The sequence below is a fragment of the Corvus kubaryi genome, unplaced genomic scaffold, assembly GCF_017639235.1.
Source record: "Corvus kubaryi isolate FWS band 111438036 unplaced genomic scaffold, C.kubaryi_AGA036_p1.0 split1-131, whole genome shotgun sequence".
NCBI lineage: Eukaryota > Metazoa > Chordata > Aves > Passeriformes > Corvidae > Corvus > Corvus kubaryi.
This window is the reverse complement of record NW_024582073.1, coordinates 13,144,855-13,167,028: the sequence shown is the minus strand read 5'-3', so window position 1 is coordinate 13,167,028 and position 22,174 is coordinate 13,144,855. Positions and strand designations below refer to the sequence as shown.

Sequence of the window (22,174 nt, the reverse complement as noted above, 5' to 3'; positions counted from 1 at the left end):
ACAGGTGCTGGAAGCTGGTATAATTGCACTGACGTCAATTCCCATTCTTTTCACTTGGAACTGCAGATGCTCAGCACCCCTGAAATCCCTGACGTGTATTCAGATTGTTCTTTTTATTACAACACAGTTTTTAGTGCATAGTCCCCTACATTTTTGCTCATTAATGTGGTGATGTATTGACTAACATAAACATTCCTGTACTACTGTATGTTTTCACATTTAGCATATTTAGCAGATTTAGTCTTTGGCAACTAAATGCAAGTAGAATGATACTTGCACCTTTTATACCAGAGAGCCAGGAGTCAAACCAGAAGAATCTGCTAATGCATCTACAGAGGTGTAAATCACCAACATGACTTCAAGTCTGGAGTGTTTTGATTGTGAGAGAATGAAGCAAAAATGTGGCACAAAAGAAAAATGCTTTGCAGAAACCATCAATAAGTAATGACTTTGTAAACAAGAATTCCAGTTCTTTTGGATTCATTGCCACCGAGATATACTTCAAAGAATGTTCTAAGCAGAAAGTTTAAGAATAAGGGTTGACAGATTTCTATATCTTATATATGGAAATTATAATTTAAATATAATTAATAAATTATAACTTGATCTATTTATCATTTTTTCCAATTGTTCAAATTTTTTCATTTTTTTTTGAATTGTCGAGGATTTTTGAAAGGGCAGCATAGGGTAAAAGTAAGCAGTCAGAAAGGGATATTTCAGAAAACGTTAAATGTATTTTAAATAACTAGCAAGTGGGATAGTTTCTGGGTTAGAGCTGCTGCTTAGAATCATAGCGCAGCAGTAACTTAGACAGTGAGATGGAGAAATCGCTTACACTTGTATCTACTCTGAGTTCCAAGAAAAAATGTGGTTGCTATAGCAACTGCCACATTACACTTATGCAGTCTCTGGAATAGATTAAATTGCTGAAAACCTCAAGGTTTTGTTTGACTGTTGAGAACTGCAGCTATATGTGCTGAAGTTACTTAATCAAAGGTATGTTAGTGTGCGTATTCTTACCTGTTACTTACTGAATCTTTGGCTTGTTACTTTAGCTTAGTTTTTTTTTTTTGTAGCATGTACTAATTCCAAATAACTTTGTCACATTTATTTAGTGTTTAGGTGGAATCTACTTGGCTATATGTACATATAAGGTACACACTGAATGTGTGAAACATACTATAGAAAATTTCCTGTCATGAGATATAGCCAAGGGGTTTAGAAAATCAAGGTATTTCTTTACTCTAGGAAGTTTGTTTGGAGACCATCCTAAGATTCTGTAAAAAAATTAATCATTAATCACTATGGGAGCAGAAAGCAAGCCATGTGTTTTGTTTTTGATGGAAATTCACTCTGTGGGCTCAGTGCAGTAGGTCAACAATTGCAGATGAAGTCATCTAACATACTTCCATTATTTGAACGCAAATTCACGCGTTATAAGTGCTTAAATGCAGTGATTCTGAAGGGTGATGATTTATGCCTTCCTGATGTGTTTAAGAACTTCAAAAGTTTAACTACCTAAGATGCAGGGAAATTCTGCTGCAAATATTTTTTGGATGGTGTTCATGAAGAACAAAATACAAAATAAACATAGGGTGCAGCTGTAGAAAACAAATTTTTTCTTTGAACAGCTGAGATGCCACAACATCTCATGCTGTGCTAGGAAAACTGTAGATATTTTGAATTGTAGGCCTTTTGGGCGTCCCCAAGCTGTGATTTCTAACAGAGAAAGTAGGTATTTTAGTAGACATACCTAGAATAATTTAAAACTGAAATCCTGGGATTATATGCATTTGTATGTTGTAGTAGGTGTTTTTGTTGTTGTTATTCTAGACCATTTCCTCTGTTCTAGGGAGGTAATATTTTAGCGCTGCAGTTGCTTTTGATTCTTCCCCCTGCTTAATGAACAGTTTTTGTTATCTCCTGCTGTCTCTGTTCTGGGCTTGCCCTGCTGGGGCAGGGAGCAAAGCACCTGGCAGAGTCAGGGTTCTTGGTTGCTTTGGTGCTGTTTTTCTTCTAATGTGAAATGAAAAACTCTGCCTACTTTGCATGTATACTTATTTCTCCCTCTCACTTAGATTTTCCACAATGTTGAATATATGGCAGCCCCTCCAGAAAGCAACTGGGTATGGTTCTTCCAAAGGTCTGAGCTTTACCTGACCTCCTAGCCAGTCACCTACTACCCTTCCTTTTCTGAATTTAACTCTTTCTTTAGAGTTATTTTTTCATTTTTCATGCTCCCATGGCAAATTCTGACAGACTCTGAAGCTTTACTTTGTTCAGATGTTCTATCTTTATTTTACCTTTTTTTTTAGCCGGTGTTTCTTATTGATTTTTTATCTGTTTGGTGATTATTTGGTGATGTGACTGTGTGGTACTCTATTTTCTGTTTATTGCTCAAAGTTTTAGACTGAAGTAGTGCTTTCTTCCAGCCTTCAAGGTAATTTCTGTTTTTCCCTGAGGGGACACAGAAGTCTGGTGCTGAAACATTAGCGAGTCTTTTGTAATGAGTGACAGTAATTTCATTTACTTTCTGTACCTGATACAATAACTCTTACAGCTTATTTGAATATGTCACTTGGTACTTTACATAAAAGTGCTGCATCATTTTCTTTGTAACATCCTTACTTGTAGATTTAACAGCACCAGGTTATCCAGGATTGCAGTTATTGGCTCTATGTGTTTATGAAATACATTATCATAAATATTCATGATTTCTTGTGTGTATTTGATATCAGTTTGCAATGTTAATCCTGCCTCAGGACCAACTTCCATCATGACAAGTACAAGAAATATATTCTTCTTGCCTACTTGTGAGCTTCATAAATTAAAATCTTTGAAATACACACAATGTAATTTGCCTTGCTTTGTGCCCTATGGTATTTGTCTCAATATCTTGTCATTGAGTTTTCATAGGAGCTACATTTTTTTTCCTTGTCAGGTAACCTGGGTTCTGTCTTCTTTGTTGAAAACTGTCACTTTATTCTTTTGTTACCCATTTCATTTTGTCATCTTGGAAAACAGGTTCCTGTGCTGCCCCTTCCATGGCAAAACACATCCTTGTGCTGTGTTGGAGGTGGTTAGACTCAGTGATTATTTAAAGATGGAACACTCTTGTTTAGAGTGCTAGGGAAATTAAAAGAAGAGAAAAATGGCTTCTAGTCAGAAGGAGGCTGTCTTCAACTCTTTTCACTGTAAATCCAGCTGAAAGCAAAGCTTGTATAAAACTGCAGCGCACCGTGGGGAAACTATTCCATGTATGCTTCATTCACTTGGGTTGGTTTGTTGTTATTTTTTTTTCTCCCAAGCTTCTCACTCTTAGTCAATATTAAAATCTGGGTTTGGCTATAGTAATAATGTTATATATTCATGTGAAAGTGTGTGACATCCAGCTTAGTTTTCTGAGGATGACTTTATGAGCAGACACAGGGATACAGTTGAGAATTACAATTAGCTGAACATTTCTGCTCAGTTTTCTTGATTATAGGCATCAAACGTATTTTTATCTGTATTTCCATTAATTCATTTTTTGCTCAGTTCCCATAACCAGATAGCTTTGAAATTAAGGATGATTTGTAGTGCATAAAATACTTGAAGAAAAATGCCTACTTATTACTTTTATATTGATGATAAATTCTCAATATCAAATGAGAACATTTTACCACTAAGAAGTCCTACAATTTTGTATATCCCAGTTTTCATTCACTATTAGCAAGATTCATACTTGTCAGGACCTGTCACCTTTTTCACAATTTGCTTTACTAGTATATTAGTTACAGTAAAAACTTAGCTCATTGTTTATCCTGCAAAACTCACTTGGCTCCCTTGCATTGCTAAAATTATGTCCAAGTTTGTTTGCTACTGTTTTTTCACTTCTAAATACATCCGTAGGTGCAAAAGTTGAGAAAACAATTAGACATTCCAGCGACTTTTAGAAAGAATCTGGGTTATAAACAGGGCAAACCATGTTTTGGTACACAGGGGGATGAGGATTGGGGCTGTTACAAGGTGTTCTCTGTGAGAGCAGCCCCTGGCAGAGTCAGTTTCAGCTGCCTCCGAAATGGACCCACCACTGGTCAAAGCAGCCACATTTGTGTATAAATGTACTTCAGAAAGAGTAAAAAACGCTGCACAGCAGCTGTGAAAATGAGGACTGAGACATGAGAGAAAATGTTGAAACCACGGCACAGACACCAAGGTCAGTGTAGGAAGGGAAGTAGGTGTTAACAGGTGCCAGAGCAGAGATTCCCGAGCATCCCGAGAAGCAGAACATGGTAATGCAGGTCAGCCACCTGCAGCCCGTGGAAGATATGGGTGGAGCAGATATGCTGCAACCTGCAGCCCACAGAGGATCCCAGGATGGAGGAAGTGGTTGTGTCATAAAGGAAGCTGCAGCCCAGGTGGAGCCCACACCGGAGCAGGTTTGCTGGCAGGAACTGTGGCCTGTAGAGAACCCACACTGGAGCAGTCTGTTCTGAAGGACTGTGCTCTGTGCAAAGAATCCATGTTGGAGCACTTTATGAACAGCTTCAGTCCGTAGGAAGGACATACACTGAAGCAGTTCAGGAAGGGTTGTATCCTGTGGGAAGGACCCAATGTTGGAGCTGGAGAACAGCGTGAGGAGGAAGGAGGAGAAGTCATGAAGTGTTACTATGGACTGACCACAACCCCCTTTCCTTATCCCACTGTGCCACTTAGAGCAGGGAGAAAGTTGAAGAGTGATGAATGAAGGAGGGAAGTTGATCCTGGGAAAAAGGGGGTGTGAGGGCAAGGCATATTTAGTTTGGCCTCTTTCTCATCATTCTGGTCTATTTTTAATTGGCGGTAAATTAAATCAGTCTTCTCCAGCTGGAGTCTGTTTTGCCTGTGGCAATTTCCTGTCCTTATTAAGCCATGAGCATTTCCATCTTATTTTATCTCCTTGTTTTGCTGAGGAGGGGGAATGGAGAGTGGTTTGGTGGGCTTCTGGCAGCCAGCCAAGGTTAACCCATTGGACATTTCTTGCTTTTGCAGTGCTGTAAGAAGTAGAAGCTGTCTTTAGTTGATGGATTCCTCATGCGTAAAAACACAGTTGTGTTTTCTATTATTCCAGTATTTATTGCTGTACCGTTTGCTATGCTCTATGATATGATGACAGCAGAATCTACATGTAGAACTTCCCTAACCCAGAGTTCAGTAAATCGGGGAGCTGATACTAAATGAAGTACAGGTAATTGAAAAGGCAGGGGACCCTGATGTATTCCAAATGAATTTTGAAGGACACACAAAGGGAATACCTTCCTTACACATTCTAGACAGAATTTTTTAGCACAGAACAGATAAGTGGAAAATTTTAATGCTTTTATAGGGATGTCCACTTAATCTAATTTTTCCCAGCTAATCATTCATTCTTTTATCTCTTACCGATCTTTTTATCAACAAATTACAATCTTTTCTTCCACCGATATTCTAGATACAAAAGTGTAACATTGCAAAATCACCAAGGGCAAGGAAAATTAGAACAAGGTATGTGAGGATTAAAAAAAGGCAGAAGGGAAAGGAAAATGAAAATGCAATAGGATGAGGTGAGAAGAAAAAGAACAAAGATAAGTACTTAAATATGAAAAGGACAGGGAGTGAAAAGAAAGAAAAGAAAAATATTCTGAAGTAATAAACAGTGGTTATTCACTTAATAAAACAAGTGTATCTTTGAGTGTCTATGCAGGTATGTGTCTAGAGGACTCCTGAAGCACCTGTCAGCTGATTTTTTAGAGAAAACTATAGCGATATAATTCAGCCATCAACACAGGTCCTACGCAGATGACACAAATGAATGTTTTCTCTGCAGTTTGTGGCTTCTTGGTACCTCTGGCAGATTAGATCTCACTTAAAATTAGCTGTTAAAATTTGTGAATCTTTAAAGGACCTGTTGCAGGGTTAATCAAACTGTACAGGAGCTGTTGAAGAGTCATTCAAACTGTACAGAAAAAAATGGGCAGAGAAATAGGGTTTCTGCTGTGGAAGGGATTACAGGAAGGCAAACATCTGTAGTGAATTTCACTAAGGAAAACCTTCAGCACTGAGTGCCAAGGGCTATGTGAAGGACCTCAGTAAAATTAAAAAACCCATTCATTCAGAGTAAAAGACTAGAGAGGTATTACCAAGCAATAGCAGAGTGCATATGCTACTTGAGAAAAAGCTCTCTTAAAAGTTGCAGGGAGACATAGTATGTGACACAGTTTAGGATTGCTTTTTGGAATAGCATTCCATCTTTTTGGTGTAGGACTTAATTCATGTCTTGTGGACAAGCTCCTGCTATTCTGTCCTAATTCCATGGTCATCTCTTGCAGCCCCATTGTATCTTCCCATTGTTTTGTATTTTCAAACAAAAACAAACATCTGTTCTGCCAGCACTAATCTCTCTGAGCTCACACTGTGTTTTCATCATCTCTGACTAGGAAAATCATTCAGGCTGCAGTTTTTCCTTCACATTTATGCTTATTGGAAAGACTAAATACTTCATCTCACACTCAGGGAAGGAACTTGAAAATGCTGCCCTGTCTTGCTGAGAGCATTGCTGTCCTAGAATCATTTAACATCATTGTAAGTATCAGCATGAATATACAGAAATTACTCCAACTGAGCATGTTTTTTGAGTAGGAAGAAATCTCAGGTTTTTACACACAGAGGTGCCAACCAGCTCCAGTGTCAGCAGTGATTTTCCTTCTCTTTCATAAGAATACCTAGTAATGAAAACTGTGAGTTCAAGACTGATTGATCTGCTAGGCCTTCCTTAACAGAGCTCCTGAATGATCCCTCCATCTGTATGCAAAATGACATTTGAGCAACTGCATTTCATTTGTTTTGAGTTTTTTCAATGTATACAGATTAGATGAGTATTAGGATGTCCTAATTAACCATGCAGGGAGATAGGGGAGACTAGTTATGTACATAACTCAGACTCCTAAGGAGAAAGACATCTCCTTCCCCATTTCTCTGTAAGTTCGGTATCCGTCCCTTGTATTCCTTGTCCCATTCCCATTTCCTTCAACTTCAAAAAATTATTGCAAAATTTTGTCCCCCTCAAAGTGAATGAGAAATTTGAAAGCAGCCAGTTTCCCTTTCTGAAGCCGCTAAATTGATCTACACTGGACCTAAATCCCTAAATCATCCCTGACATAATTCTGTTGCCGTTAACTGGGACATGTATGCAAGTTATTGGGGTGTAAACAACAGGTTTGTTCAGTTCATAATGTACAATATTTTCAGCTTGGAATGTTAATTTTTTTCTGTATGGTTTTTACAATGGAAGTCATTTCAATAAAGCTTTCATAGGCAAAATGCTACAACAGGTATTTCCAGTTAGATAATATAGGATATACAACATAATCATGCATTTCAAAGTAGAAGAGAAAGAACAAAGTAGACTTAATTAAGAATGGTTCATTTTTTGGCAGGACTAAATGTTTGTTTTCTCAATATCACTTTCTGTGGATTGCTTTTAGATTTTTTTCTTAATTTTCTTATTTTTAGGAGCTATGCTAGTTCTACTGTATTATTACCACATTCTATGGTACTTTCTAGGTGTTTCTCGGCAAAAGTGCTCTGTGTGACTTATAGACAGCGAGTACACATAAGATTGTAAGACCTTAAAAACGCAAAAAAAAAAAAAAAAAAATCACCAAAGACATAATTCACATGGAAATTATTTTTTGGTGAGATTTTTAGGTCAGTGTTACAACTCATTTTTTTAGAGCTTTTCAAGTAGCTGCTGCAAGGATTATCTTATAATGCAAACATTTCCCCCTCTTTGCCCAAACTGATTTTATCCAAGTTGTTTTTGCTTCTGTATTTCAGAGTTGTGCAGAAATCATGGATGCAGTCCTGGTCAGATTGAGTCATATCATTGATTAGTTTTAGTGGGATAAGGGATAAGTATCAAGGTTTCTTACTATATTTAAATTTCTGAAAACTCTGTGTAAACAAAAAACCAGAGTTTTTGGTTGAGTGATCCCAACAGCTTAATGTGATTTTCACTTGCATACATGAAAAGCAAGTCATAAACTTACAGGAGGGAATGATGGAGAGAAAAATAAGGAAAGTTACGTTTGAGAGTAAATGAAATTAGTCAGAGCATTGTGATTCTACAAGAAACTAAATGATGCCATAATTAGATCTAGCCAAAACATTTTAGGAGAATGGCTTTTAAACCCACTAAACATATTGATTTATTATCTTAATGCATTTGATAAATAGCTTCAGAAAAGATAAAAGCAAACAACATGATTCAACAAAACAAACATATTTTATTCCTTCTCTCAAAATAAGAAAAATGTGATATTTAGCTTTACACCAAATGAAATTTTGAGATTAAACTCCCCCAATAAACAAACCCACCCCAAACAAAGCATTCTATTTTAATTGACTGACATGTTTAGGCTAAGCAAATGCCATCACAGGGAGGTAGACTGAAAAGAGATATGAATTAATGATAAAGAACTGTATTCATATCCAGAGGTGGGATGTGGTAATTTGTGACATTTATACTTTTTATTCTTCCTAGTCATTGGTGCCTCTGGGTTTACACTGAAAATAATGCAAGAAGAGTCTATCAATTTGGGTAGGTAAGTGAAAAAACCCAAGTTGTCTTAGGTCAAATGGGTAGGACCAATATTGTGAGGATGTAGGTTTTTTTTTGAAATTATTTCAGGGCATAATCAGACCTATGTGGATCAGACTTTGTATGATAAGATTAATCTGTCCAAAGTATATTTTTCCATAAACTTATTTTCATGCAAATTTAAACTTTTATGGGAAATTTAACCTCTATATGAAAGCTGGTAGTTTATACAAATGGTTCTGAAAGTCATGATTACATATTACCAGGATGTGAAGCACTGACAATGTAGTCAGAAAGGTTTTCTCTATCTAAAGCAAGTTATTACTTTTAGAAGATGTATCATGGTTCTATAGATCTTAGAATTATGAGAACACAAGTAAGAAAAGAAGTGGATGGCTAACAGATCCTGTTTGCTTGTTTGTTTAGGAAAAATAAAGACTAAAAATGTTATTCAGTGTTGGGCTCAAATTTATTGCTGCTCTGATTCAGCTATTAAAAAACCCACTTATCCACAATACAAGGTGACACAGTAATGCATTTATAATATTCTGTGCTACCATTATGCTACCAAGCTTTGAATGCTAATAGAGTTATCTCTTGTTTGCTCAATACAATGTACGTGTCCTAGTTAATACTATGTATAGTGATTCTGTTGTTGTATTTTCAAATGCCACTTGTTTATAATCAAAAAGGATTTCCTATTTATGTGCATTTCCTGGCAACTGCTGGTTTTTTTTGTTTTTTTTGGTTTTGCTTGTTTGCTTACTGAGAATTGATTTACTCAGAAGCTGTTATCTAAGACCATCCCTTGACCAGTTTGACTGATCCAAGTAGATCTGGTTGTTTCACATATCACTTTAATCCCTGATGAGGAGAATTTGCTTGATCAAAGAAAACAGTAGAAAATTTCAGTAACTTAAAGATGTTAAGAGAGCAACAAAAAAGCAAATGCAATTCAGTGTTAATTAATACATATTGAAGTTAAAATTAAACCTAGTGGTGCACTTTACAGCATTCTAAGACACGAGTATTGCTTGAAGAAAGGGAGAAAAATAATTATAAGCAGTTCAGTGCACAGCTCAGCTACAGTCAGGAAAGTTAGCATGATATTGGGACACATATGAAGTAGGGTGAAGAATAATAAGAAATTATTACAATACTTTTTTGAGTCAGTGGTAGGAGTTCTTGTATAGTACTGTATGCAGGGCTTTCCACACATCTCAGAGAGATATTAACCACCTATAAGGGGATTCAGAGAAGGCCAATAACAATTATAGAGAATCTGGAACACGTCTCATGAAAGAAAATTGGGAGGGTTTTCCTTGGAAAGATGATGAGTAAGTGGGAACACAATAAGAGTATACAAAATACTTAATACTGTAGAAAGATTAATAACAAATTTTCCTCCTCTTTTATAATACAAGACAAAAGAGGCATTAATGAGAACATTTATTTACTTATATTTAGAAAAATAGAGATGTCTATCCAAGACAGGATGTAGGCTTCCTTACATAATTATGCAATAAATATCTTCATGTAAAACCTAAGCAACATTAGGGTAACCTATTCCACAAGGACTCAGACCTGCAGAGACAAAGATCTACATGCTATACAGAAAACAGTTCAGGGATGTATAAAATAAAGATGGTAAATTGAAAGCCAATATTTTTTCCCTCATGCATAAAGTAATTACATGGGAGAACTATAGTGCAACACAAAGTGATATAAAACAAACATCTAGCAAAAGTAAAAAGAGATTGCCTGTTTATAATTTTAATCATGCTATACAAAGTCATTACAATTAATTATAAGAACTTAGTAAACCATAATACATCTCATTTCAGAGCTTAAACTTATGTCTAATGATATGAGACCGAACTGAAACTTTGTGCAGATTGGTGTAGATAATTTTCAGTCTGGAAAGATTTTACACTTTCCTGTGAAACAATTTTATTGGATGCTCTAAGAGATCATTAAGATTTGATGGACCTTGGTGTGATCTAATATTTTGATTCTTATGTTTCTGTATTAGCAAATATATTGCATCTATCTCTGGTAAAGCGGAGTTGTTATGAAGCAAGATGCTGAGAAGCATAGAATGTTAAGCTTGCATCATTAGAGAGCAAAATTGCTTCAAACAGGCATTCCTGATGTTAAGGAATTTTAAGTTGACTAGTGCATGGGGCTATGAGTTGGGTTGCTTACGGAGAGATGGTAGTTCCAGGGCTTAAAATGTTATTCAACATATTTGAACTGACTATAAAAAATGTTTCAGGCAGAACCAATTTTTAGTGAGCATCCATTTCAGTAAAAAGTAAAGTGAATTTTTGCTTTGCTCCCTATTTTCTTTGTTAGTTTTAAAGTACCTGACAAGTATGTGCAAAAATATGTAGGGTCAGACCCTGGTATTCATTATAAACAATCCCCCTGTGAAAGAAGTGGGATAAATGTATATGAGACATTTTAGAGGCCCTTTAATACTATAGCATTCAATACTGTGAATGAGAAAATCTTGGCAGCTGAAAAACATGTTTGAGCTGTGTGGAAAAAGGTGTTTCTTAAGAAATACAACATAGAATTTGTTTCAGTTTTTCCATACATGACCTATTAAAATCTCACACTAAACATCTTGCTGAAAGTATCAATGTGGACAAATTAATCTGGGTAAGCTGGTGCGTGAACTTAGAATGCATTAAAGCTTGTGCACTAAGTGTCCGTTTATCTACCCTACGGTACATGCACAGTGCTACATTGTTCTTATCAAGACTTATCACAAATTCAGGATCTGTGTATTCAGATAAATATCACAGATAATTTCACTGAAATTTTTTCAATAACTTTTTTGCATGTTCATAGATTTAATTTGGGGGCTTTAGGGATAGACAACATCTCTTGAAAAACAAATCCAGAACATCGTATACCTATTTTAGTTTTTTCAGCATATAGAGAAAATACTCTGGGTTCAGCAAGACTGTTCATGACATCAAGAATATTCCAATTTCTCTGGTACATAGGGTAAAATGAACCAAAAAGAGAGATGCTGTTTTAAGGAAAACAGGATATAATTTCATCAGTGTTTCTGAGAACACTGGAACACACAAAGCTGAATAAGAAACTTAGCTTCCCAGTTGGCAACTTATTGATTAAAAGAGCAGTTTACTAATGAGATAACTAGAAGAAGAAAAGCCAAAAAAGCTTGCACAATCAAATATGCTGACATTGTTTAACGATGAGCATGTTTGGACAGGAACACTGGAACTCCGCTGGTTGAGGGGAAATGGCTTTACCTTCTCTTAATTTATTTTTTTAGCCCTCTGTAATATATTATTGAGCTTTATAATAGCATAGTATTTAGGCAGAGTCTTTAATCAGACCCAATTATACTGTCTCAACAGAACTCTAAGGAGTAGCTGTGTTTCAAAAAATACGTATGCTACATCTGCAGGTAGTTGACTACTTTTTCTAGGCAAGAGGAGTATAGGATACTGCATAATTTGTGAGCAGTTAATTTCCATAGCAATATAGAGAAATTTGACTTGTGGGTACTGAGGCCACTCATACAACCAGTTTTGCTCTATACTGACTTTGGTTAGCTAGGAGACTCTTTCTCACCTTGACAGATGTTCTTTCCTCGATTGCCATACCTTTGTTGAGTCTCACATGGACTATGACAACTTGAACAGAAAGCTTTGGAAAGCCTGTGAGCTTACAGGGCTCTTTAAATCTGCCTGTTTTCTTAAATGACTGTTTTCTTCTCTCTGTCTAGGCTTCCCATTAAACATTGACAAAAAGATACTTTAGGCTTGCACATAGACAAATGTATCCCCAAGTCTACTGTAGCTCTGTTCTCTCGATCATCCAAATTGTGAAATATGGAGCAAGCAACTGGGGCTCTTGTGTGCCTGGATGTGACCAGAATGTGTGCCAGGGCCAGGAGCTAGGATATGCTACTGGACGATGAAGTTTAAGCATAGCCTGAAGCTATGCTGAAGCACTCACCTGAAGTTCCAGGATAAACATGCTCTTACACAATAAAACTCTCCATGATAGTGTAAGGCTTATGTGTTCAGAAACTTAAGCTTGTAACTATGGGATGATTTTCCTGTATGGATTTCAAAATGATCCATCACTTCTGAGCTGGATGCAGCTGGACAGCAATGATAGAACTGTGCAGCTGTGCTGGCTCTCTGTTGTCAAATGATATAAAGTGCATGCTGTATTGATTAATTCATGTTTGCTCTAAGTGAGCCATATACATCTGTGGCCTTTCCTCCCTAAAATAATAGAAGGCAATATGCTTGTGTTTGTGCATTAAAAGTACTTTAAGAATTGTATTAAATGAAGTGCTTGCGTACATTGCCTCCTCTGACAAGAGAGCAGATGCTAATCAGCTCACTTAACTCACTGAAGTGAAGAGCTTGATAAAAAATCTAAGCAGAATTTCCCTATGACTAACATAGAGCAGGGTAATGGCGTAGCATTTATGTCTAAGGATTTTAAGTGGCAAAGATAAAATGCTCCATTTGCATTTTCTGTGGAAGAAATATAGCATTTTTGTTTCCTTCTCACACATCAGTATTGCATTCTATGATAAATACTACAGTGGTAAGATAATTATTCTAGGGGGTTAGTTTCAAAAAGGCTTTTGGGGGTAGAGGGAGGAGGAATTTTGTAATTTGAGAGATGAGTTATGCAACAAAAAGCTAGAAATCTTTGTTGTTGATTTCAGTGTGCTCATGAGCTGGGATTAAATGTTTGTGCTTGCTGATGTAGACAAACATGCAGTAGTTCTAAATTTATACCACATGTACTGGAATCAAGCTCGCCTTTTCATTTAAATGCCATTATGAACAGGAGGAATTTTTTATATCTAATGACTCCTAAAATGGCATACACTGATGGGCAAGACTAGAAAAATAACAAGATAAATAAAGAAGATACTTAGCTACAGTTTATGCAACCATAAACATCAATTCTGCTGTTTGAGACCAAGCAGAGTTAACTTATGTGGACTAGATATATGGTATTTGTTTTAATGGCTCTATATGTGTAGATACAGACGTATATAGATTTGTGTATGTAATATTTACCAGGCACTTTGACTATTTCTTTTGCTGAGAGAGATTACAGAGCCTGCATTCAGAAAATTAAAAGGGACTGTTTTCAGGAATATGCAAAAACGCTGGCAGAAACTGGTATGCCACAAAGCTGTGGTGGTAATACTGTTTTAAAATGTGCACTAGTGGGCACACAGAGATAATTTCAATAACTACTGTATCATCTTATGCCTCTAAGAAGAACAGTTGTGGAATACAAAGTAGAGGCTTCTTATTAAGTGTTTTGGTGACAAGAAGGCAATATTTTATATTAGGTATGAAAAGGAAGCCTCTGGAAAGAAGCTTAACACTTCCTTCTCATTTTAGTAATTTGAATGATGAAAAAAACTGTAACCAACTGAAAACCCAACCTATGGCCACAAGTACTGTCTTTGAAAATGGCATGAAAACACAGATAATCACGTAAATTTATACAGAGTTTCTCAGGTCATGGTACTTCTTTGTCATCATGTAAAGGAAATTCTTTGGAACTCTTATAAGAAAAGTATTCCAAATGCCTGTTTCATATTAATAAGGCAGAACACAGAAATATATCTGTGCTAAGTTCTGTTTTAATCCTCAGAATATAGAACAAATTTACCTAATTTTAATCTGGGAGAACTGACTTCTATTGAAATGCATATTACATAGATGGCCACCCTACCATCCTTGCCATGCAAGAAAGAGCGTCTGTGAAATTGATGTAATGACAAAACTAACAGGCAAGGATCTGTGAAATGCAGAAAGCAAAATCTAGAGGATATAGATGCTGTGTAGCTACCTAACTTTTGTAGTTGACATTAAAATCCTATTTTCACTTTTATTTATAGTAAAGTATGACAAATAATCAGCTGCTTACATAACCAGTACCTATCCCTTTTGCTTCATTTCTAAAAGGGGAAAATAAAGGTTATGATGGCAATGGGTTATGAGAGCTCTAGGGTCATATGATCTTTATTTTGCCAAGGAGAGGAGAGTCTGGAACTCACATCCTGGGTGACTGTCTTTGCGTGCTCATTTGGCTGCCTTTTAAAGCAGGTGTTAGCATGGCAAGGTGTGCTTCCTAGTTATTTTTAGTCCAGGACTGGATGGTCTTTCACATACACTCCAGAGAGAGCTCTGAACAAGTTGCTGGTTTTCAATAGATGTCACAGTGCATTTACACTGCATGTATCCTCTAAAAGAAATACCTCTGTTGCTTAGTTGGCCTGAGTGTACTATTTTATACAAGTTATGATTACAAAAAGAATTGAAATTGTTAAATGGGAAGTGGATATAAAAATATGAGATGTTTCTGTTTAATGTTAGGTGTTTCAATTGCTGTAAAATGCATCCAACTATTAAAAAAAATTGTATCTTTCAGTGGCTTAAAACAACAGAATAATGGCTGAAATATTCTTTATAACACCAGAAGCTGTGAAGTCCGTTGTAGTTCAGTTATATTTATACTAGGACATATGTTCAAAAAGAGTGAATTTTGACAGTGGTATGATCAAGAGTTAAGTGCTAAGAGTTAGTGTCTTCGCAGAAAGAATTTCAGAGGGATTACTTCAAATTAACATTAGTCTTGCCCGGTGGACTGAATGTCCATTTTTGTTTGGATTGTGTGAGTTGAGCTGCTGGAGTACTTCTCCCAGAGTCATCCAAAAGTACACAGATTGTATAATCCAGGATTCCTCTGTGATTGGAGCCAAAGTGCTGTACTTAGTCCCATTCAAAGCATGTTCCTAAATCAAAGCACTAATGCAGATGCATCCCTATTGCTCCCAGTCAATACAGGAACTCTAATCCGCCCAACATTAAAAAAATCCTTATGTGGTGTCAAGGCTTGTTTAGGCACATCTCAGGTAGCTTCAGTTGCTCGTTTGGTACCAAGGCAGAGAAACTTCCTTGCACAAGCACACCAGACCCTTTTGCACTTCGGGAATCTGTCTCTACTGAAGTCAGTATCACTGTACCTTTACAGTTGGTACTAAAGAGAAGTGTCTCAATACTTGTACGAACTGCAGTGGAACCTCCTACAGAGGCAGAATGACTTCACAGGTGTAGGAATGAGGAGTATTTGATTTAACCCTGTAAAATGAAAAATTACACATTTGTTTCTGTACCTTTGTAAATTAGTGACTAAAACCAGAACTGGAGATGGTTTCTCTGTGACTGCTGCTGGAATAAGCTGTAAAATAGAATTTATACATTGCACCACATGAAACAAAAACTCCTAAGGATCCTAAAATCTAGCTGTGAGATGAGCTCTATAGGGAGCAAATAATCACCTCATTGACAGTACTGAGCTGCATTAATATGCACCAAAAGTGATGCTAGCAGTTTCTGGAGTGCAAATTATGGTATTTCTTTTTCTCACATCCTGCAGGAGTCTCTTCATTGACAAATAAAGTGGACCTTATTAAGCTGAGACATACCTCTTTGAACTAGAGTAACTGTAGCATCATCTGCACATATTTCAATTTCCTCATTAGGAATATGAAAAATAGAGTTGCTTTTTTTTTTTTTAAATGCTTTTTTCCTCTTATGAAGAAACTAAAATGATTATTTCTTCTAGCTTTATTTTAGGGGGACAGAATGTAGGGATAAGCTTAGGTTTAACTGGTTAGTAGGTTTTAAAATAAATGGCTTATCATGAAGGTATATATATTTATATATGCATATATATATATAAAAAATAAATTTCTCATTGTTTGATGTTTTATTTTGGAAGATTTTTCATCACCTTTGTTTTTTTATAGAAGGAAACAATCTTCATTGGGAAACCATATGTTTTCTAGGTGTGGAAATAGAGTGGCTGCTATTTTTTAGGGTGTATTTTAAAGACAACTTCGAGGTGAAAGGCACAGGAAACAAGCTGTACTGTAGTGGTGTGGTTTCATGCTCACATGGCCCGAGCTCTTATTTACTGCTACTTCCTTCCTGCCAACTGCTTTTACATCACTGACGCGGTTCCCTTAGTGTTTTGCCTTGTTCCCATTGTCTTTTGACATGACTTTATGCTGAGATGGAACCAAAAGGAAGATCAGAAGTGCATTGCTGTAGATGCTGCTGTGTGGAGTCAAAGCACAAAAATGTGTGGCTAGATAGAGAAGTATCCAAAAGGCTTAGAAAACTCTATTTTGCTATATATTTTGGAGAGAACAGGCATAACTGGGAACAAAGCCATTTGTAAGAGGGAAAGTAGTAAATAAGGCAATATGTGGCTTTCCTCAAGTGCCTGTACTCTCATATGCAGACCTTGGTTAACAAGAAAGGTCTGGAAGTCCATGCACTTCCATAAGCCCGTAAATATCAAAATCACAAAGATCAGGTACAATACTATGCACAATTTAGACATTTCCATGAGTGTTTACAGCCTACCTAGGAAAATTAGGACAAGAGGAGGAAAGCTGTGGTAGAGTCCTCTCCCATGAAACTGGAAATGCGTTTGTCTGATGATTGATACTGGGGATACCGTGCTGGGGGTATGCTACAGGCCACCTGACCAAAAGGAGATGAGGATAGCCAAAAGCAACTAACAGGAGGTTGCTGCCTATACATCCTTATCTTTTTGTGGGATTTTAACAGTCCAGACATATTCTGGAAGGGCAGCAATATGCAGTCAATTCGAGAAGCTGCTGCACTGCATATTGGCTACTTCCGAGTGCAAATACTGGAGGGGTCAGACAGTATAATGGTGTACATGATCTGCTGTTCACAGGTGTCTGAGGTCAGAGTTTGAAGGAAAGCTGAAAAGGTGCAGAGCAGAGTTGGGACTCTGGCCTTCAGGAAACCAGATTTCAATCTCTTCCAGGAATTTGTTTGCCCAAATTTCAAAATGTTAGGCAGAAGTCCCACTAGAAGCTGCCATGAGGGAAAGAAAGTGCATAAGCAAAATGGTTGTTTTTCAAAGAAAACTTACTGAGAGTTCAAAAATTAACTCTCTTCCATTTGCACAGGAATATGAGAAATTTTGGCAGAAGAGTCATTTGGCTAGGCAGGCTGCTTCTGGATGAAATAAAACACAAGAACACACAAGAAGTGAAAACTAGGCAACAAAGGAGGAATACAAAGAGAATTGCTTGAGCATTTGGAGCAAATTCAGAAAGACCAAAGCCCAGCTGCCGATAAAAGTACTGATGCACATAAAGGGTAACGGGAGAATATGATAGAATCAGTGGGATGCTGAGGGAAAATGTGGGTCTATCAATGAGTGTGGGAGAAACAGATGGTTCAGAAAAGGCTGAATGACTCCATGTCTTTTTTTGCCTCTGTCTTCACAAACAAAATTTTCAGTACAAGAAACACTGGGGGTGGGGAGGACAATGGGATAGAGGAGCAACAGGTTAGGAACTACTTGGAGAAACTGAATGTATTCTAAACCTTGTATCATATTTGATTCACCTGAGGGTGCTGAAGGGTTGGCTGAAATGATGCAATTAGATAAGGTTGCTGAATTTAGTTCTGCTAATGATTTTCTGGCTTGTAAAACTGTTGCCAGGAGTGCTTGGATTGACACTTACAGCCAAGGACAAGACTGATAGTCCACACCAGGATAAATGGCCAATGTCAAAATATTAAGCAAGCTGTGTAAGTTAGGTGAGGGGTTTCCAGGGAAGAAATAATTGCATATTGCAGAATGTGGGAAATAAGTGCATCCTGAGAAGCCATATATACTGCCATAAAAAAGAAAAAAAGTTTATTTGTGCCTAGCCTATTAAAGTATGTGCTTTGTGCTGAATATTCTCATGAGGCCAGCAGTTAAATGCTTTCTCAGTAACTATTGCTCCATGAATAAAGTGTTAGGAACTTCTATTTTGGCCTTCCTGTAGACCAGCAAAAACACTTGCTGTAGGGTAGCAACTAAATACTCATAAGAGATTATTATTATTATTATTTTCTTTGGAAAAAAGCATTTCTTCCTGAAATCATCACTGAAACTTGGTCTAGTAATCTATCCAGTCAGGACTTGATCCAAAGTACTTTTGACTCTTGCCTTCATATTAGTGTCTTTGAGCTATTTTTAAAAATAGACTGTAGTTCTAATGCAGCCATCAACTTCAATGGTGCAGGGTATGTATCTTGTTTGCTTTCTTGGATTATTGGATCCTGCCTGACATACATCTTGTCAGGAGTGCTGAAATGCCTCCAACAGTGTATTCATGATTTTAACTGAATGACTTGCTATCAGCTGTTTGGCTTGACCATGTCCCTATTACTCTTTCATAGTTATTGATCTAACTTAGTGCTAATGGATTTTGATTGTGCAAACACCTGGGGATTCTCAGATTTGGACAACAAGAAGAGCATTTATGCATGAAGAAAAATAGCTGCTCTTCACTATTTATTGAATCAGACAGACAACATAAGAAACAAAAAAAAGTGAGGTAGTTGACCAAATATGCACTGCAGATAGACTGAAATTGGATTTCCTTGATCGAAAAAGTGTAATTCAAATTATTAGAAGCATGATAAAAGTATTTACCAAAAAGGCCACATTTACTGGCTTTGACTGTTAGGTTCTCTTTGCTAGATTTTGGCTGGGGAGGAATATTAGTATATTGTCCTCTAAATAGTAGGCATGGTGCTATTTCCTTCTATCTCAATAATAAAGTATATATAAATTTGCTTTTAGGAGTACAGAACATGTTCCATATCAGATAATAATTTTACTGTAGGTAAAATTGAATGTCAAACTCCTGGAGCAAGTTTCTGAAACAAACATCTCTATTTTTCTAATTTTTCTAAATGTTTTTCTGAAAGGGTGTCCATGCTGGTCTTGGACATGGCAATGCCTGTAGTGATTTCCCTGTTTTGTAGTGGAGGGAATGAAGGGAGAGACAATAGGTTTATTAAAGAATAAGGGGGAGAAGCAGAATAGCAAAGCAGAGAGAAACATTTCTGAAGGAAAGTCTCAGTGTCTAAAAATGCAAAGCATCATTCAGGTGGTAGGTATCACTCTCCTTTCTGCCTTTTTCTCACTCTCTTTCCTTCACATTTCAGTGTATCCCTCACATTCCCATCTATTCTTGTGTCCACTCCTTTGCTTCCAGCTATGTGCCTTCACTTGCTGCATGCAGGGCACTGTACAAAGAGCAGACTCTATGTCCTGGGGTGATGTTATGAAGCTGCTTTGTTCCTTAACCGCTGCTCAATGCCCGAGGACGCTGCGCCTTTAGGATGGACCCGGGGGCGGGGCCGGAGCCGCGGACCCGAGGGGCGGTTGAACGGCTCAGCCCAACGGCTCGGGGGCTCGGCAGGGCTGGGGAGAGAGTGCGCCGGGAGCACTGCGCTGCTTTTTGGGTTTCCTTTGTGTTCCAGATAGATGGGAAAAGGTTCTGTTGGGTTTTTTTCTTGTTCTTTCTTCCCTTTCCTTCCCCTTGCCTCACTGCCTCCCTTCCCTCCTCGCCGGTCCAGGGAACCTGCGGGGGCAGCCCCGGCGGGCCCACGGGGTGGCCCCGGCTGGTCCGAGCCCACGTGTCTGTTCCTCTCTGGGAATTTATTGTATTTTGAGGGTTTTTTTATCCTGTTCTACCCTGTTTTGTTCATGTGTTAATAAACAGTTTGGTTTCTTTTTCCCATTTTCACTCCTTGTGACCCACTTGTCTCATTGATGGAGGAAAAGGGAGGAACACTCATTCCCGAGTGTTTCCTCCTGAAGTCTTGTCTCAAAAACTGAGACACTGTATTACAGTTTATGGTATGTACTTTAGGACTTAGCACTCATTTTCCACCTGAACTTCCACAGGGCGGACCAATTAAATCAATATCCTAATAGACCCAAGAGAAGGTGTATCTAGTTACAAACACAGTTGGAGGAATCTGGGAAGGAAGCTGGTATTTCCCTTCCAGGCTGGGGATACAAATACATGTTGCCTCTCTTCTAAGACAGTTCTATGACCATTAGGAAATCCCTACACTGCACTCATGGTTGTGTTGGTATTTCTGTTTTTGCAGCTGCGTAGGGAACCCAAGTAGGGCACTGACCCACCTAGCAAGCAGGCCAAAATCTGTGTATTTAAAGCTTCCCCTTCTGCCTGAAGTATAGCTCTACAGACTCATAGTCCGTGAAGAAGTAAAGAGATATGGGAATGAGAACCTGGTGGTGTGGGAGAGGGGATTCAAGTTTCACTTTAACATCCAGCTATGACCTCAGCCCTTCCTGATCTAGTTTTTGTCTGTTTGCACCATTTTAACTATATTATTAATCTATGTCTACTAGCAGCACTCTAAAGCCTGTACAGTACAATCAAATATTTCTAATTAATCAGTATATAAAAAATATCTAGAACATTCCAAAAAACTCCAACATGCAAGTGACTGATCCTAAACAGATTAATTGAATATCTTGGTGAACTCTTGACACTTGTGCAGATATCTTGTGCAGCTCACAGGACCTTTCAACTATTTTGTGAAATACATGTATGTCCTCCTGTGTGCTGCTTTTGAGGATAGTATTTCATTTGTGAATGGCTCAGCAGCTTGATAATACTCGCTGGTGAATTTTTCAGCATGTTGATAGCTGTTAGTTATAGTTTCTTTTATTAAATTTGTCGTAAGTACAATTAGTGGCTCACTAACTCTTGACATAGAGTATACATTATGCTTTTAGGATATCTTCCTTTGTTGCCTTCCTAAAGGACTGAAGTCATGGCTTCTTAGTGATACAAAATGCTTTCTGAATTTTATCCATCATAAACTGAGCATTAGTTAGGTAATCTGTAACTAGATTTATTAACTTGCAGATACCTGACTGAGAAAAATTACTGGACTGTAGAAATATGATCAGTCAGCTTATTATTTTGAGGCACTAATGGTATGTTTCAACTTCAAGCATCAAGGACAGAATCAGCATGTTCAGCAGATATTTTTTGGTGCCATTTCCTCCTTTCTATTTGCTGCTGCTTCTTTTTTATAGTAAGATGATCTTGCTTTTTTAGACAAAGCATGAAATGAAGTCACAATATCTCATTTGACTGGGATGGAAATTAAATAGAAGGATCCAAGTGATCACATGCGTATCTATCTACACAATTACAGTTTTATACACTTTCTTCAGTGTCTTAATTTTTTAGAGCAAATGAAGTAAGATAGATTTTTGATTCTTTGAAGGTGAAAAGGAGACACAATATTGAGAGGAATATTGAAGAATCAAACAAATTACTAAAATTAGGAGGAATGAGTGGAAAAAAATTCTTGGCAAAGAGTGAGAAAGAAGAAACAGAGATGACAACTGACAATTAAAGGAAAATCACTTCAGGAATGCAGTTACTGCTTCTGAGTTAAAAATTCAATAGCAAAAGGAAATACACAGAATAGCACTAGTAGGAAATACACGGAAAGGAAAAGAGCTTGAGAAAAAGGACGAGGGAAATTTTGGTTTTTTCTTGCCTGACTGGTGTTCCCTGGAATGTGTTATTATCTTCTGCATGATTCTTGAATGATTTGGCCAATTTTGTTTATTGTTTCCTTTTCCCTGTGTAATGACTCCTAA

At 37.3% G+C, this 22,174-nt stretch overlaps 1 long non-coding RNA gene across 1 annotated transcript in view; it reads left to right on the top strand.

Moving 5' to 3' along the window:
• The first annotated feature begins 940 nt into the window (after positions 1 to 940).
• Positions 941 to 22,174, top strand: part of LOC121676777 — a 113,737-nt gene continuing 92,503 nt past the window's right edge. Inside the window, exon 1 of the long non-coding RNA XR_006020588.1 lies at positions 941 to 996. This is a non-coding gene — a long non-coding RNA (uncharacterized LOC121676777). The remainder of the gene's footprint in view (positions 997 to 22,174) is intronic.